The sequence below is a fragment of the Chelonus insularis genome, unplaced genomic scaffold (assembly GCF_013357705.1).
Source record: "Chelonus insularis isolate UGA/USDA-ARS -01 unplaced genomic scaffold, ASM1335770v1 contig_25_pilon, whole genome shotgun sequence".
Lineage (NCBI taxonomy): Eukaryota > Metazoa > Arthropoda > Insecta > Hymenoptera > Braconidae > Chelonus > Chelonus insularis.
The window spans coordinates 2034805-2051243 of NW_023276451.1; the positions used below are offsets into that span (position 1 = coordinate 2034805).

A 16439-nucleotide genomic window follows, 5' to 3' on the forward strand; every position below is an offset into this window, starting at 1 on the left:
TTTTCTTAACGAGTTAGTACATAATGCTGGATAAAATAAAAAAATTACTCGAAATTCATCATGTAATATTCAAGAAAAAAAGCTAAATGCATGACCTTGTTTTTAGTTCAACTGAAGAATTTAACGTTACTTGAGCTGTAGTAATATAAATTTCATGAAAAGCATCAACATATTGGGAATCTAAATATTTATATGACAGGGATTTCATTTAAACTATATTTTCTGGGCAGAAATTTGCTGTGTAGTTTTATGTCCAAATTGATTATTAATAAATAATAAATATAACATAATATAATTTATTATGGTAGCGGCTAGAAAAGCTTCGAAAACTCGAACTGACGAGGATTTTGGCAGATATTAGAAGTAATCCTAATATTGACGAATAAAACTAGGGATCGCTTAACTTAATGGGCTTCGTTTTGTCGGCTGTTTCTCTGTACAGCTTAAGGTTTATCACTGAGGTTAAGAACATGAAAAAATACGTGTCAAATATGCTAGTTATAATTACTGTTGACTGCTAGCTGCAATATAAATTATGATACCAATAAAAATGAACAAGGACATCGATTTAGAGGCTCAAAAAAGTAGATAAAAAAGGGTAGGCTTTGAATCAAACAGTAACAATTGGTAACGAGAATTTTACTATTATTAAATTTTAAAACCCTATCTGATAATACAATATATATACTTTGTAATTGTATTTTCCCAAACTCAATTGGATTTACATGTCGATATTTGTTAAGAGTAAAAACAGATCCTGAAAGGCTCGAGTTAACAAACTGTTTTTTAGGATAACTAAAAAAACTAAAAATCACAAACAAAAATAAAAAGTGACGAATTTCCACATCAATATTCCAAAAAGATTTTAGGATTTTGAAATTGAGGAAACTGTGGAGTTTGAAACTTTTTCTTATCTGAAATAAAACGTCGAAGCGAAAAGGGTTTATAGTCCAGCCATTTAAGATTTTATCCACGGAAATATTGAAGGGCATAAAATTTTGATACAATATTTGTAGGGAATCTGTAGAATTAGTTTCCCCTAAAAAAAATGTGTTCCGACATCGGGCCATGTTTGAAATCACCCTTTAAACACTTTTTTTATGCATTATCTCATGTTTGTTCCCATTTTTTTCAAGAACCGTAACAAATATGAAAAAATGATTTGAACAAAAGTCGTAGTGGCTACGATTTTACATAAAAAAGTCTGCATCTTCGCAACCTTACCCGAAGCAGGTAAAAAGTTATTGACCTCTAATGATTGGAAACGTTCAAAACAATGAAAATATTGAACACCCTTCGGGAGGAAACAAAGCGATTGCCACACTCATTGCGAGTATTTTATCATGATAAACAGCATTTTTAATACTTTAAAGAAAACCAAGAGATCTCCAGCATTGTATAGAGTAGTCAACCTAAGTGACATGAAAAAAAAATGGCAAAATTAAAAAGCATTAATCGATTAAGTTTTTAATGCTGAGTCAATTAATGATATTTATTTTTTTTATTTTTTTTTTATTGATACATGGGGTAACTGGGGGTAGAATGAAAATAATGATAATTATGAAAAACTATTGGCAAGTAAACTTCAATCAACTTTACTTAAAAAATGAAATCGATTGAAACTCAACGATCACTCCCGTGATCATGTTCAAAAAACATTGTTCTATTAAATACATTGAAAATCAGCTGGAGAAAAATAATTTTTGACGTTAAAAAATTAGATAAAGTTAAGTGGTTTGTCGGAAAGAGCTGCAATAAATGAAAAAATACGTATGAACATTCAAATATTCAAAAAACAAGAAAAAAGGATAAAAGGTTTTGACGAAAAAAGTGCTAATATTTCAGCTAGTCTATCTGTTTTCGCTACACCAAAAAATTTTTTGAATACTTTTAATTTATTTTCACGAACCTTGTATTGAAGAAGAAATCTACTGTCCAGTCATTCATCGATCCCGAGTTGTCTTGGATAGAAATCTGTTTGCTTTACTTCCGGATGTTGTGTCCGGCATATCATTTTATTTTTCTTCAATAAATAGTGACCTAATGAATTGATTTTCATAAATCATGAATGTTTTGCTGACGATTCATGTTGTTGACAAAACTTTGATCCTGTTGCAAAACATTTAAGTTTTTAACTCATGATTTTTTTTTTGTTGATTCCCCTTTTCAGTTTACTTACCCAGCTGACAAAGCTGCAGAGTTAAGTATTCGGGACCTAGATATCATTCACGAGCCGTGAAACATTTACAAATGTTTCACAACTTGATTTTTGCAACTCGAAGTGCAAACGGTGCACTTTCGTTCCAGGTTTAAAAGACATTCCGACGATGTGGATTAAGTTAATGCTTTATATAAAGCAGTATGAGTTGCTATCGAGGCTTTTTGTCGATCACCGTAGACTCGTCCAGACGACCCGCGTACTGAACGTCGAGTAACAATTTATGTGTTAATGGAGAATACTTCTGATTCCCTACGTTTTTTGAAAGGCGAGTTTGACCTCCAGTGTACCTGGCGTCATAGCTCAAAAAGCAGAAAACGTGAGAAATCACTGTGTCGAAGTTAAGCAATAATTAACTATAAGTAGTAGATTTATCATCGAGTCCAAGTGCAAAGTGTCACCTAAGGAACTCAATATAATTAAACCAAGTAAAGTAAATTGTTTACTCAGATTCTTGCGAACCACTCAATTAATAATTGCAATGATTTTATGATAACCAAACCTCGATCTCTAGTTATAAATTACAAGTTATAAGCCAAGTAAAAGAATATCTTACATGGGAATAAAGAAGTGTCTTCAACCCTAACCATTAGTGTCTATTGGTATTTGTCTACAATATTTCTGACCTTTCTGGCCCCTATTAAGAACCATCAAGAAAGGAATGTGAGCATGATAGTTTCTTTTTTAAGTCCCCTTTTCTCGGTAAGTATAAATTTTGTGTATTGGAGTCAGATCATAATTATTTTCTTTTTTTCGCCTTTCATATTTAACTCCTCGCATTGTAAACTAAAAGCGCGGTACCCTTCGTCCCTAATTTTGGCATTTTAGATGATTTGTAATGTCTGAATGCATTTCAATTATTTCACATAATTACTTGAAATGTATTTTAAGAAAAGCTAAAAATTAATAACAAAAAAACTTAAGGATTGAGGTTAACGATTATTACTTAAGTTATTTTTCTTTGAGTTTTCCTATGATTTCGTTAAAATAGAAAGAGTTTCAAAGAATATTTGAGAAAATCATATTCTAGATACTTTATTGCTTTTGAAAAACCCACGTGGCGAAAAGCAATAAATTAATCGAGAAATATTTCAAGACAATACCAAACACACCGAGTTGAGCATTTCTTAGACATTCAATTAAAATTGACATTCAGTGATTTCTAATGACATTCATGCTTCTTATTTAGTGACAAAAAGTTGTACAGTGTGGTTTGTGTATTGTTGGTGCCGAAAATAGAGATATTATATGTTTCATAAAACCTGACTTCCGTTTACTCTGTTCCGGCACAATCCTTCCTATCCTTAGACGGTTAGGCTAATTCAAAAGTTGAGATTTTCTCAACACATTCAATAAATTTTGTTATTGTTTTTATATAAATCACACATTTCCATTTTCTTTACCGAAGATTCTCTCATCGCTGTCTATTAATCGAAAGACTAGGACTAAAAAAAGGAACTTAAAGTCTCTAAGGTTAAACGTATGGTTTACATATCGACACCTATAAAGAGCAGAAATACATAACAAACTATTAATTTCAATTATTAACTTGAAAAAACTCGGACATAACACGGATAACTCGGTTTATTAAATACTAGAATATTCTAACGTAGTTTAAGAATAGTCAAAAACTGCCAGATAATAACAACAATTTACGATACTTATAATGCATACTAGTATAGGGGCTCTTCATACTGCTCTTGGACTACTAGAGAGCTCAGCGTAAAAAAAGTAATAAATACCGTCATAGCCACACTAAGCTTTCTTTAGTGGATTTTAAACACGAAAAAAAAATACTGAAAAAGATTTATGCTAGCCAATTTCTATCGAAATATTAATCAAACAATCCAACTACAATTTCTTACGCACATTTATTGAATTTCTTATTGAACAACTGATTTTATGCTGTAAGAGGGAAGACGAAAGCGTGTCAACAGAGGCAGTACACCGGTTCGACTTAGTATTACGTTTTTTTCTTCGTTTTCAATTACGGTGATTTAGTGCCATTCTTTTTACAGAAATCACATGATATTTATCTTTAATGGATTTCACTTACTTTTTTAACAATTCTCCATATTAGAAAAAATAATATTAATTATACAAAGAATTGAATACCTACGATATTGCGGAATTGCCGTGGTAACATTACTCTATACGAAAGATCAATAGATAACATTAAATGTTTTTCTGAAATTTATTTTCTTCCGTCGGTAACTTTAGCTTAATCAAAGCTCGTATCGACGGTAAAACAACTCAAATTTTTTGTGATGAACTCAAGTTAACTAGCCTCAACCCTGTTTGCAATGGTTATTAACAGAAAGAGTGCATTTTTATTCATGTTACGTTTTTTGTAACTTTTTTTCAGAAGAAGAAAAATTTCATGGCGGAAAAATTTAAATCTAGTACAAAGATCTTGTATTCAATTTTTTCAAATAAATTCAAATATTATAAATGAAGAAAATTTTCTTGTTATCCATGTAGTGCTGTTAGTTACACTTTTTTTCAGAGAAAGGGGAACATCTCGTTAAAAGCACTTACATACATTGCACAGATATCACTTTTGATTATTCATAACAAATTTGATAGTTATAAACAAAGAGACTGCATTTACATTCCTGTTATGCAGTTAGTAACTTTCTTCAGTGAAAAATTACACGTTAAAAGATTTCGAATATATTGCCCAGATTCTGTTTTTAATTGTTTATAACAAATTCGATTGTCATATACGATCAGAGTCAGTATTTATTTCTAATAAAAGAAGAAATATCGCATCGGTATCGTTTTTGATGTTATAACAAATAAAACTATTATGAACAATTTACATGAAACAAGCAGCCTATGTTACTACTCATATATCTCTTCATGTCTGCAAAGTTTCATCGAATTTGGTTTGGCTGTTTGCGAGATTATCCTGGACAGACAGACACTCTATCTTTATTAAAATAGAAAACTAGTCTATTCAAGTGAAATAAAATTAAAATGACCATATATAACACCGATTAACAATTTATTATCCACTGAAAAATTATTCCTTATAATCTATGTAATCTAAAGAAAATTATGCGATATACATGCAAATTATGCTTACATTCGCCATAGATATTATCGTTTGCTGCATAGATAAAAATTTTGCATTAGTTCATTAAAAAAATTTTGAACTTTTGAGCTATTTTTATTTTATAGGTCAAAGTTGGACATATCGCGTTTTCCCAAGTTAGCACTGACTAAATACAATCTATACTACATGTTTATAGTCTAGTAGCCGTAAATTTAAGCCTCATGCTAGCGTGCATTAATTATAGAATATTAATTGGGAATTGGTCAGAAAACTATTCTGAACATTCGAGAATTTGTTTAAATATTATAAATATTCATTTTCTTAATGTTAATTAAAAAGGTGCTCAACGGCATATTCTGCCGACGCGTCCAAAATGCTCAATTTTCGGCGCGCCTTTGCAGAGCTGTACATTCCTACCTGTCCACGATAGACAGGTGCTCTCGCGGACTTTTTTGTAGAGAATTCGATTCTCTATAATTGATGATAACTATACATCATTGGATACTTTGATCCGTGAAGGCCAATGGATACAAGTATTTGAAATAGTGAGTGATTACTCACTGTTCTGATTAATTTTATTAATATGTTGTTCAAAGAGCTAATCAACTTCTCGGTTAGTAATCATACCAAGATTGTCGGTTCTTTTCGCCATTGCGACGGGGGCCTTTAACACCTAAAAAATGAGAGAGAATTATTGAAAGAGAGCTTTTCAATTTATATTCTTCCACAAATGGCGTGGAAAATTTAATTAAATAGCTTCCTTCTTCGAAATTTGAATTACCGTTATTCTTCGATTCAGGTGTTGGTGCTCAAGCTAGACTGAGTACTAGTGCTTAAGCTGGTGTCGGGTTATCTGAGGGTGGTAGTGGTGGCATTTTGAAGTAGCTCATCAAAATAGCCACCGTTTTCCAGAGTTTATTGATGATGGCTATTTGAAGAGTTTGTCTCAGATGCAAATGGAGTGCTATTTCATTTATAAAATAAAAGCTTTTTTTTTTTTACTTTTAATGAATTGTGTGAGAAAATACTTTTTTGAATTTTCTTGAAACAATTTAAAAAGCAATTTTATACATAGAAATTTACGATAAATTTTTTTTGCAATCAGTTTTTACTCAAACTGAAAAAGTAGCTAGCTAAAAAAAGTGTTACATTAGGTGTCCCAATTTTCGTAATGTTCTCTATTGATAGAAGATTTCCGGATATAATTCTTCAATTTCATCCAATTATAAAGGTTTCAGTAGGATACTTCAAACACTCGAAAAACAATTCTGAATAAGATTTACGCTATCAAATGTTTATCAATATTTTAATCAAACATTCGATTTACAATTTCTTACCCACATTTATGTGATTTTTTTTTAATTAAACAATTGATAGACACAATTCGATGGTTTTGCGATAATCGCAAGTAAAACTTGACGCAATTTCATGATTTTAACCATTTTTTGCATGTAGAACAATTTGAAAACATCAGATTTCCAAGCAGCAGTGACGTGGCGCCGTTTTTCTACAGATATCGAACGATATCGTTTTTGGCGTATTTCACTTACTTTTTTTTGTAAGTTTCATATTAGATTAGATAGTATTGATATTAAAAAACAATCAAAAACCTACGATATCGCATAATTGCCGTCGTAACCTAACTTTACACGAAAGATCAATCGATAAAAATAAATGCTTTTAAAAATTTTTGTCGGTAACTTTAGTTTTATTGAAGCTCGTTTTTACGGTAAAACAAATCAAATTTTCCGTAATGATTTCGAGTTCAATTATCTATTACAATCTATTAGTATTGAATGTAGACCTTTATTCAAATTTATTTTTTATTCTCATTTTACACTATGCCACTATACCAATTTAATTTAACATTGTCCACCGGCGCTTCAGTCAACTTACTGAACCAATCGTCGAGAAGTATTTCCCTTATGGCCCAGCCGACAACTTTACGGCCCTAGTGGCGCCGACAACCATACGGTCGAGCACTTGTAGTGTCAGTTAGCTCCAGGCAAATCGAGCAGGCGAATCTCTTGTTCAATTTACCGGTGATTCACCAAGTTTGCAGTAATAACTCACTCGTGGATTAGTTAAGTGCTCAGGCATCTCGTGTAAAGCAATTCCACCAAACGTGACCAGGAATCACAACTTCAACCAGCTAGAGTGGTCCAGAAGAATTAGTTTTGTGACTTTAGGCTGGCGTCGACGCCATAAGTGCCTCACGGACAGTAACACGTACAGAACATCATCAAACAACTCACCTGTAGCTGTGTGCCTGTCGCTACACGTTGTTTTGAACTATTTTTGTGTAATTACTCGTTTCAGACAACTTCTATTGTAATTTATCAACAGATAAATCACAAACAATTAGTGATTATTTTCTGTGTTTATAAAACGTTATTTCTACTAGACCTTCTTCCATTCAACCTTACTATTTTTCATTAAAATCCCCGAAGCGTTTTCTTCTCATTCGGCCGACTTGAAGTCAGAACAGAAGTACAACATCAATTAGAACAATACATTATGATGTTCTGATATTAATAATGTTCATTAACTTACACTTTGATAAAATTAAAAATTTGCAATCGAATTCTTTCACTCTTGTCAACTTCTAAATTGTCATAAGCAAGGAGAAAATTGTTGTTTTTCGATCATTTTTCAGAAGAAAATGCCTCAATGAATACAAATCGTAAAAATGTCAAGATACATCAATATTTGAAACAACGTGGCAGGTTGCTTAGGTCATCATTTACGTCCATGTTCATTTCTGCAAAAACAGCTAAACTAGTTAGATATTCGCAGAATTCTCGAAATGAACATCCCTCTTCATCTTTGTTTTAATTATTTTCTCCAATAGTGATATACGTCGAATTTTCACATTCAATTCCTGCACAACTGTTACATGCATAATATCATTTTAATCCGTTACTTTTGCAAACTGCAATTATTCTATTTGCAGTTTGTGGTGCAAGCACAAGATACCATATTTTTAAATTATCTATTGAATATAAACATTTTCGTATTAAAATTTCTTTAGTACTACACTAATAAGACAAAAACATTTGTATTGAAAGATAAGTAAAAAAAAAAAATAATCAATAAATACAGAAATCCATTTTTTGAATAAGTGCTAGAGACTAAGTGAGGGTCTCTAGTCACTTGCTCTTTACACTAGATCTTGCGCGTAGACCCTGTACATCCATCACAATGGTGTCAGAATAGATGACATTTCTGTATTGCCTTCATCGTCCAAAATCCAAAATTTCAGATTTTTATGTATTTCCCAGAGAAAAAAGAGCACTGGTATTGTTACGGAAGAAAAAGATATGAATAAATTTATTTAATTAATACATAAAAAAAAAGCAACTGGGGAATTCCGAACCAGTCATCAAAAGATTTGTAAACAGAGAATTTACCCCTGAACTACCGTTCATTCATTTAGTTTCAATGAAGATGAAGTAGAGATTACCGAAATATGAACCCAAACTCTTCTTGTACCGTTCATCTTGACTCCTGATTTCATTGCAGCTATAAGCTGCGTTCTTCTACTTTTACTATGCGATACATTACCAAAATCTTGATCTATAGTAGTCTTCAACAATTGTACGCCGATTTTTCCGGCTTACCAGCAGTCAATTGTACTATTACTGCAAACTCTACAAACCACTTCAGTAGTTCTTCAGCATCTTATTTGTTCGCTTCAATTGATGAGTCCCTGAAATCTTTGTGTGAGCATCTCTTTATTCATTGAATTCTGAGGATTTCTTACGTTTCAATATAATACGCTCTAAAAAATATGAACAAAGCTTCTGGTATATTATCTTCAATACTATGCAAAAGAGTAGAACTTGCTGAATAACAGTGTTCGTTGAAAGGTTTTTCACATATATCTTCAAGTATAATATTAGCTGCAGCTTAAAGAATTTTATCTTGTCTATTGATAGTATTTGATGTTAGTGATTTATCAAAATTATTGCTTAAAAATGTATTGGCTGTATATCGAAAAGATATTATTGGTGAATAAGGAGGATTAGGAGTAAAAATAACATGGTCACCATATCTTTCTTCTAGCATTTTTTTTCACTTATGATCGAAAATTTCAAAGTTCATTCGTTCCTTAAAATCCTCTAAAGTCCATTGACATTCTTCACCAGTTACTATATGATTAATTAATGTTTCAAAATTTCTTTCAATATTCAAGACATCTCGTCAAGTAGTTTCCTGTCAGGTATACGGGCCGAAAACAAAGTTCAAATATCAATGCTCTGCAGTGGTCTGGGTGCGACCCGAAAGGTCCACATGACCAACTTCCCAGTGGAAAAAATGAAAAAACAATTTGAATAGAACCCGTTTCCATTTTTTGTAACAAATAGAATTGTTATAAACGAAATAGGTCCGTTTTTATTCATTTGACACATTCAGTTACTTTATTTCAGTAAAAGAAAAAATTATGCGTTAAAAGTACACATATATATAGAATGGATCCCTATTTTTATTGTTTATAACAATTTAAAACTTATTATTTAAATATTACTATTTTCAATAATCACTTGTTAGTAATCATGTTCAATTGTTATAAACGCAATTCCATATTATCGACTATTATAGCGTCTTTAATGCTGTTTTCTCAATCTTGACACGAGTTTAAATTCTTTCATTGCTGATTTTGTTTTTAAAAATTTTTTTTCCGATGAAATATTATCACCATATTTTCAAACAAGTATTCTAATTATTTAATATTCATATTTTTTCTATGATTTCATAATCTTGTCTAAAAAATGGTACAATTTATAAATTGAGAAAATTCAGGTTATTTTCCATTTTTGCTAGTTTTTTGGTTCTGCAAAAAAAAAAATGGCTGGACCGATTTTGCTGAAAATCTAATCAATTCTGAGTTACATTATTACGCGTCGAATGCGATGGGTCCCACATCGATATCATTTTTAACTTCCCATTAGGAAGTTATTGTAATGGTCCGATTTGGCGACGCTGGAATTTTGACAGATCTCGATGTTTTAACATGTAAGGAGTTCATATCGATGGTTTTTAAGAAGATGTATGTATGTACGTATGTACGTATGTGCGTTCGGGTTGCAAGTTATTTCTTTCGTTCACGGTTTCTCAAAAACTAATTAAGATATCCACTTCGGATCAATTGCATCCGATAAAGAATGTGACAAAGAACAGGTGAAAAGATTTTAAATAAAATTGGTCGATTAGTTTTTTTTTTATGGGCAAAAAAAGAATTACAATACAAAACTGGCGAAGGTTTCAAACTTATATCTCGTGAACGGTTGGTCCTACAACAAAAAACTAAAGTACTTTTTTGTGGAGAATTTTCTTGCGAATATTTTATGTCCTATGTTTTTTTTCAGGGGACCTACCATTCCAAAGTTATTCAAGGTTAAAGGTCCCAAAAAAGGGAGGTATTGTACAAACAATAAAACGGTTGGTCCTAAAAATTGAAAAAACTTTTTTATTAATAATTTCGCACAGTTTACTATGATTATTTTAATTTGCTACGAGAAAATTATTATGATCGTTTGATTTCACAATTTCTGGATTTCAACATATTTCGACATTTTAACGTTTGGAATTCATATACAAAAAATGAAATATCATAATGTCTTCCGAACGCACATACGTATATACGCACACACGCACATACGTAGATACACACACACAGACGTCCACTGGAAAACGATCGTATTCGACTCTGGGGACCTTAAAACGTTGAGATATGTCAAAATTCGGGATTTGCAAAATCGTACTCATTACTATTACTTCCCACTGGAAAGTTAACAAATCGAATGATAGTGTTTTTAGACATCATATAAAGTCGAAATATTATTTTTCGTGTGTTGACGGCCTGTGCCCATACATCATTATTGCCAATAACTGCATTTCGTGTTTAACGTTTTATTGCGGAATTGTACATGTTCTGACTTCGAGTCGGCCGAATGAGCAAACTGAAACCTAGTGGACTGTAATAATTACAAGCAGAATAAGAACAAAAGGTTGGATGCTAGAAGGTTCCAAAAATTATAGTTTATTAACACAGACTGCTTGAGTTTTATAGTTTTTATTCAACAATAACACTTAACTTAAACAATAGAAATTCTTAATCACTGAGTGTAGGTGAATTGACTGTACATTAATTGTTCATACACTTCTGAGTTGTCTGATGGTTATTTTGTCACCAAATAACAGAGTCTCAAAAAACAGTGAATAGCAACATTCACAGTATACACCAGAGTTATTCGGGGGAGCGATGTATAGGTGAATGTCCGTGAGGCACTATGGCGTCGACGCCAGTTCAGCTTCGCGCCCAAAGACACTACAAACTGAATATACTGGACCACTTGCACTGATGAGAACAATTTGATGATTCACGTTTCTTCGTGAGAGCTGTCTGAGTCTATTTGACCGTACTTTATTGTACAACGAGTGAGCTGACTGCAAAAAACTACGATTTGACTGCGAAAACTTATACAGAGCTGACCGCGTGATTTGCCTGGAGCTAACTGACGCCACAAGTGCTCAACCGCGTGCTTGTTGGCGTCACTAGGGCCGTAGAGTTGCCTGCTGGGCCATGAGGGAAATACTTCCCGATGATTGGTCCAGTGAGTTGACTGACGCGCCGGTGGACAAGTCCGGCATTAACAATTTTTTAATATTTCTGACTAACTGACTTGGGCCCCTCCAAGTCAGAACAGTACAACATGTTAAAAATTTTTAGGAGGTATTTCATTCCTTCTTAAATTTCTTCAGAACGTGAACATGATTAACCATAAACAAAGCAGTTACTCTTAAAATCGAAAGTAGTTGATTCAGCCCTAATTTCAATTTCAACTTCAGCTGCAATTTCAGATTCAGATTTTGGTCAAACACGTTCTACGGCGTAGTCGGTTTCCTCCGTGCTCGTTTCGATTCACTTTCATTTATTTTTATACTAATCTATGTTTTTCTACAAAATTCGTGAACAGTCACTGATGACATATCTTGCCATACCTCATGCTTTCCATCATCTCGATATTGACTTGTCCTGATGAATGTGAGTGAACTACGTGATGTATCATTTTATGCATTCTTAGTAAATGAACCGTCATCATAAACTGCACAAACATTTTTTTCGGCCATTATTTTTTTTTCTGATAAAACTCGTTATCATAATTTTTAAAAATGAAAAAAAAAACAATTCATTAATGATAGAATTTTTTCATCCATTTGCCAGCACAACAATTGTAAAGGGGATAAATCACGATAGTTAGTAATATTTTTCAATATTATCAAAATTGTAGCACAAAATCAAGAACACACTTAATCACTATTCATGACTTGTTCTTCAAGCACACTCTAAAGTATTTCGAAAGTTTATATTAGTCCAGCAAAAATGAAAAGTTCTACACAGTATGTGCAAAAAATTTTTGAATGTTGTTAATATTCACTCAGTAACATTGAAAAATGCATAAGAACAACTTCAAAAAGATGCTCCATAATGTTGGACGTGATGGTGAATTCGTAAATGATGGTGGTTAGTATGGTGAAGCGAATATACTTCAATGCCACACCAACATCTCTACATAATAAATACTGAAAAGGATAAGAGCAGCTGCGTTTTTCCGGCAGAATATGCCGTTGAGAACCTCTTTAATTAACATTGAAAAAAAATATTTGTACTATTAAAAAAAATATGGAAGAGATGCCAATGTTCAGAATCGTTTTCTGGATATTTCCCAATTAAAATTATAAAAAAAAATGAATTTTTCGATTTTTAACATTATCTAAAACGTCTTTTTTATTTTATTTTTTTTAAATTTGCACCCTTATATTTTTCTAGTTCAAGGGCACATTTAATAGTCAATTCAGGAGTCTACAGGATTTTTCCCGCTCTTTTAAATGGCTATCTTAGTTTTTAAGAAAAAATTTTGTTCAACATTGACAAAAATCCGAATAGTGTTTTTGTATTCTTTCACCCTTATTTTGGAAATTAATTCATTTCTTGATCAGAAAAGTATGTAAAGCGAAGTTTCATGTCTTCACGTGAAGAGCATGAAACAATTTTTTTGAAATTTTTTGAAGCATTTGTTACATATAAATTTCATAAACAAATACGTAATTTTTAATTATTTAAAATTTTTTTGAATTCAGTTTAAAGGCTTTTTATAAACAATTATCAACAGAATGTTGAATTTAATAAGGAAAATAAATGTCAAGAATTCTACTAAAATTAATAATCATTATTACTTAGCATCAAAGTATGAGAATGAGACGAAGCTGATCCATGTGCATCTTGAGAAGCTCTTTAGTCAGTTTGCTGAGTCAAAGCGAGCTAGCTCTACATCTACGAAGATCTCAACCTTATTGACTGTAGTAGACAATGCCTTCAACAGTCTCCAGATGCTTGGACAGTCAATTACTAACTGGGATACTATCATCATATTCCATGTCCTCAAACACCTGGACCTGAGATCAAAGGAAATGTGGAAGACTCAGAACCACGACGTCGAGAAAATGCTGAGCTACCAGGAGTTCAGGGAGTTCTTGCTGACCAGGATAAGAACCCTGAGGAAACTTGAGCCTGCTCCTAGACCACCATCAGGAGCAAAAGCTGTCCACCATGCTTCAGGTAGTAGAGTTTATGTTTTTGATTGCTGTAATGACAATCACTTTATGGTTAGCTGCGCAGAGTATAGAGCTCTGCCTCTCGAGACCCGACTGAAAAACATGGACACAAAGATGCAGTGTCGGAACTGCCTGGGTCGCCACAATACTTCTGCTTGCACCAACACCAACAGGTTCAAGAAATGTGGTAAAAAACACCATACGATGTTCCACTCACTGCTCTAAAAATCAAGCGTCGTCTTAGACCAGTGAGGAGGCGCCGCAGTCTTTAAGGAATTCAATCGATCAACTCCAAACACATTCATGCTCGCTGATGGACTTATTTTGGAAGGTTTGTCTGATGGAATAACCTTGGCACATGAGGCCTCAGTCTAAAGGTAATCAGAGCTCCTAGCTCTATCAAAACAATTCATCAACACCTAGTACAAGAGTACTCAACATTGCTAGCGACAGCAATAATTAAAACCAAGACAGTAACTGGAGATCATCCAGCAAGAGTACCAATAGAATCTGCATCAGACTTAACAATCATCTTATCTTAGGTGACCAAACGACTTCGATTGCAAAAACACCCTAAGACACTCAACATACAAGGAGTAGAATCATCGAAGACTACTCAAACACAAGGTGTGATGATTTGTGAAATACAATCAACTATCGACAATCAATTAATTTATGTACGAGCTCACATCATGAAACAACTCACTTCACTAATAGCAGAGGCCCTTTTGTGAGTACCCAAACAATGATTGGCTACATCTAGACAATCTACCTCTAGCAGATCCAACATTCTACATTCCTTAATCAATCGAAATGCTCATCGGAGCTGACTTTTACGGTCAAATAATTAAACACAAATTAAGTTCTACTCCGAGGCAGCACCTATCGTTCAACTATCCATCTTAGTTGGCTAATTCTTGGTCCAGCAGTGCCATCATCTAGTGTTAATCACCATCATGTCCACAATATTAGTACTGAATCAAGTAATCAAAACATTCAACAATTATTAACTAAATTCTGGATCCAAGAAGAGGTGCTAACATCAGAAAAAGAAACATTGTCAGTTATTATCAACGTCAGACATACAGTGTGAGGAATTCTTTAAATCAACATACTCCAGAGACTCATCTAGTAGATACATGGTGAGAATACCACTCTGTGCCTCGCCCCCAGCGCTAGGAGATTCTTACCACACGGCCTACAAGTGTCTACGTCGTCAGCTCCACAAGCTCACTACAAACAACGACTACAGTGAGCTTTATCGATCCTTTATGACCGAATACGAACAACTAGGTCACATGAAACCGGCTCCAGCAGGCAATAAACAAAATCTGACATTCAAACCATATTTTCTCCCTTATCAAAGAGTGAGTAGCCCAACCACCAAGCTCAGGGTCGTCTTCAATGGCTCCAGTCCGACATCTACTGGAATTTCATCGAATTACATTACTCATACAGGCCCAAAAGTTCAACTTGACATGTTTGATGTGCCTCTGTGGGTGATACGGTGACCTACGGCATTAGATCAGCTACATATCTAGCCGTCCGAGTACTCCTTCAACTAGTTGAAGACGAAGGTAACAAGTATCCGAGAGCTAGCCAAGCAGTCACAAAAGGCAGATATGTTGATGACATATTTGGTGGAGCAGAATCACCTGAAGAATTACTACTTGTAGCTCAAGAATTGATCAATCAAAACGCCTCATCCTATGAGGAGTAGCTCAAATTTATGATCCTCTAGGACTGGTTTCACTATTGACAATCAGAGCTAAGATGCTTCTTCAAGAACTCTGGCTTTACAATCTTAGCTGGGATGAACCAGTCCCCATTCAACTTCTTAATCGTTGGCTGATCATCAGAGAAGAGTTCACACAACTTCACGAAATCTCTACTCCACGCTGGATCCACACCTCAAGACAATCAACAATAGAGATTCATGGCTTCTCTGGCACCAATCAAATAAATTATGTTCAGGCTACACTTCAAGAAGTAAATATACAGTCAATTCATCTGTGGACGGACTCTACAATCACTCTATTATGGATCAATTCAAATTCAGCCCGCTGGAAAGACTTTGTCAGGAACAGAGTCACTCAAATTCAAAAACTCGTTCCAGATGCGCACTGAAGGCATATTGCTGGCAAGAAAAATCCAGTAGACTGTGCATCACGAGGCGTAACGGCCATTCAACTTAAGGACTACTCGCTATGGTGGAAGAACTTAGAACTTTGTCCAACAATCAATATCTTCCACAGAATAATTCATTCAACAAACTCACAGCATTCATCGATTTAGAAAGAGTCTTACAAGTTGAAGGACAACTTAAAAATGCCTATCTCACCCATGATGCCAAACATCAAGTCATTCTGCCTCGACATTCACCTCTTACGGCACTAATCATCAGACACTATCATAAAAATCATACCTGCAAAAACTTCAATCAATTTCCAAGTGGTTTTTCAGGAATCATGACATTTAAGTTGGGTCTTTGGCGTTGCTATCAGACGATCGTTTCCCTCCCACGAGATGGCCACTCGTGAGAAT

At 33.6% G+C, this 16439-nt stretch overlaps 1 protein-coding gene across 3 annotated transcripts in view; it reads left to right on the forward strand.

The window, feature by feature from the left end:
• The window catches only part of CARPB (Carbonic anhydrase-related protein B), a 212854-nt gene that overhangs the window by 160375 nt on the left and 36040 nt on the right, over positions 1–16439 (forward strand). The window lies entirely within an intron of this gene.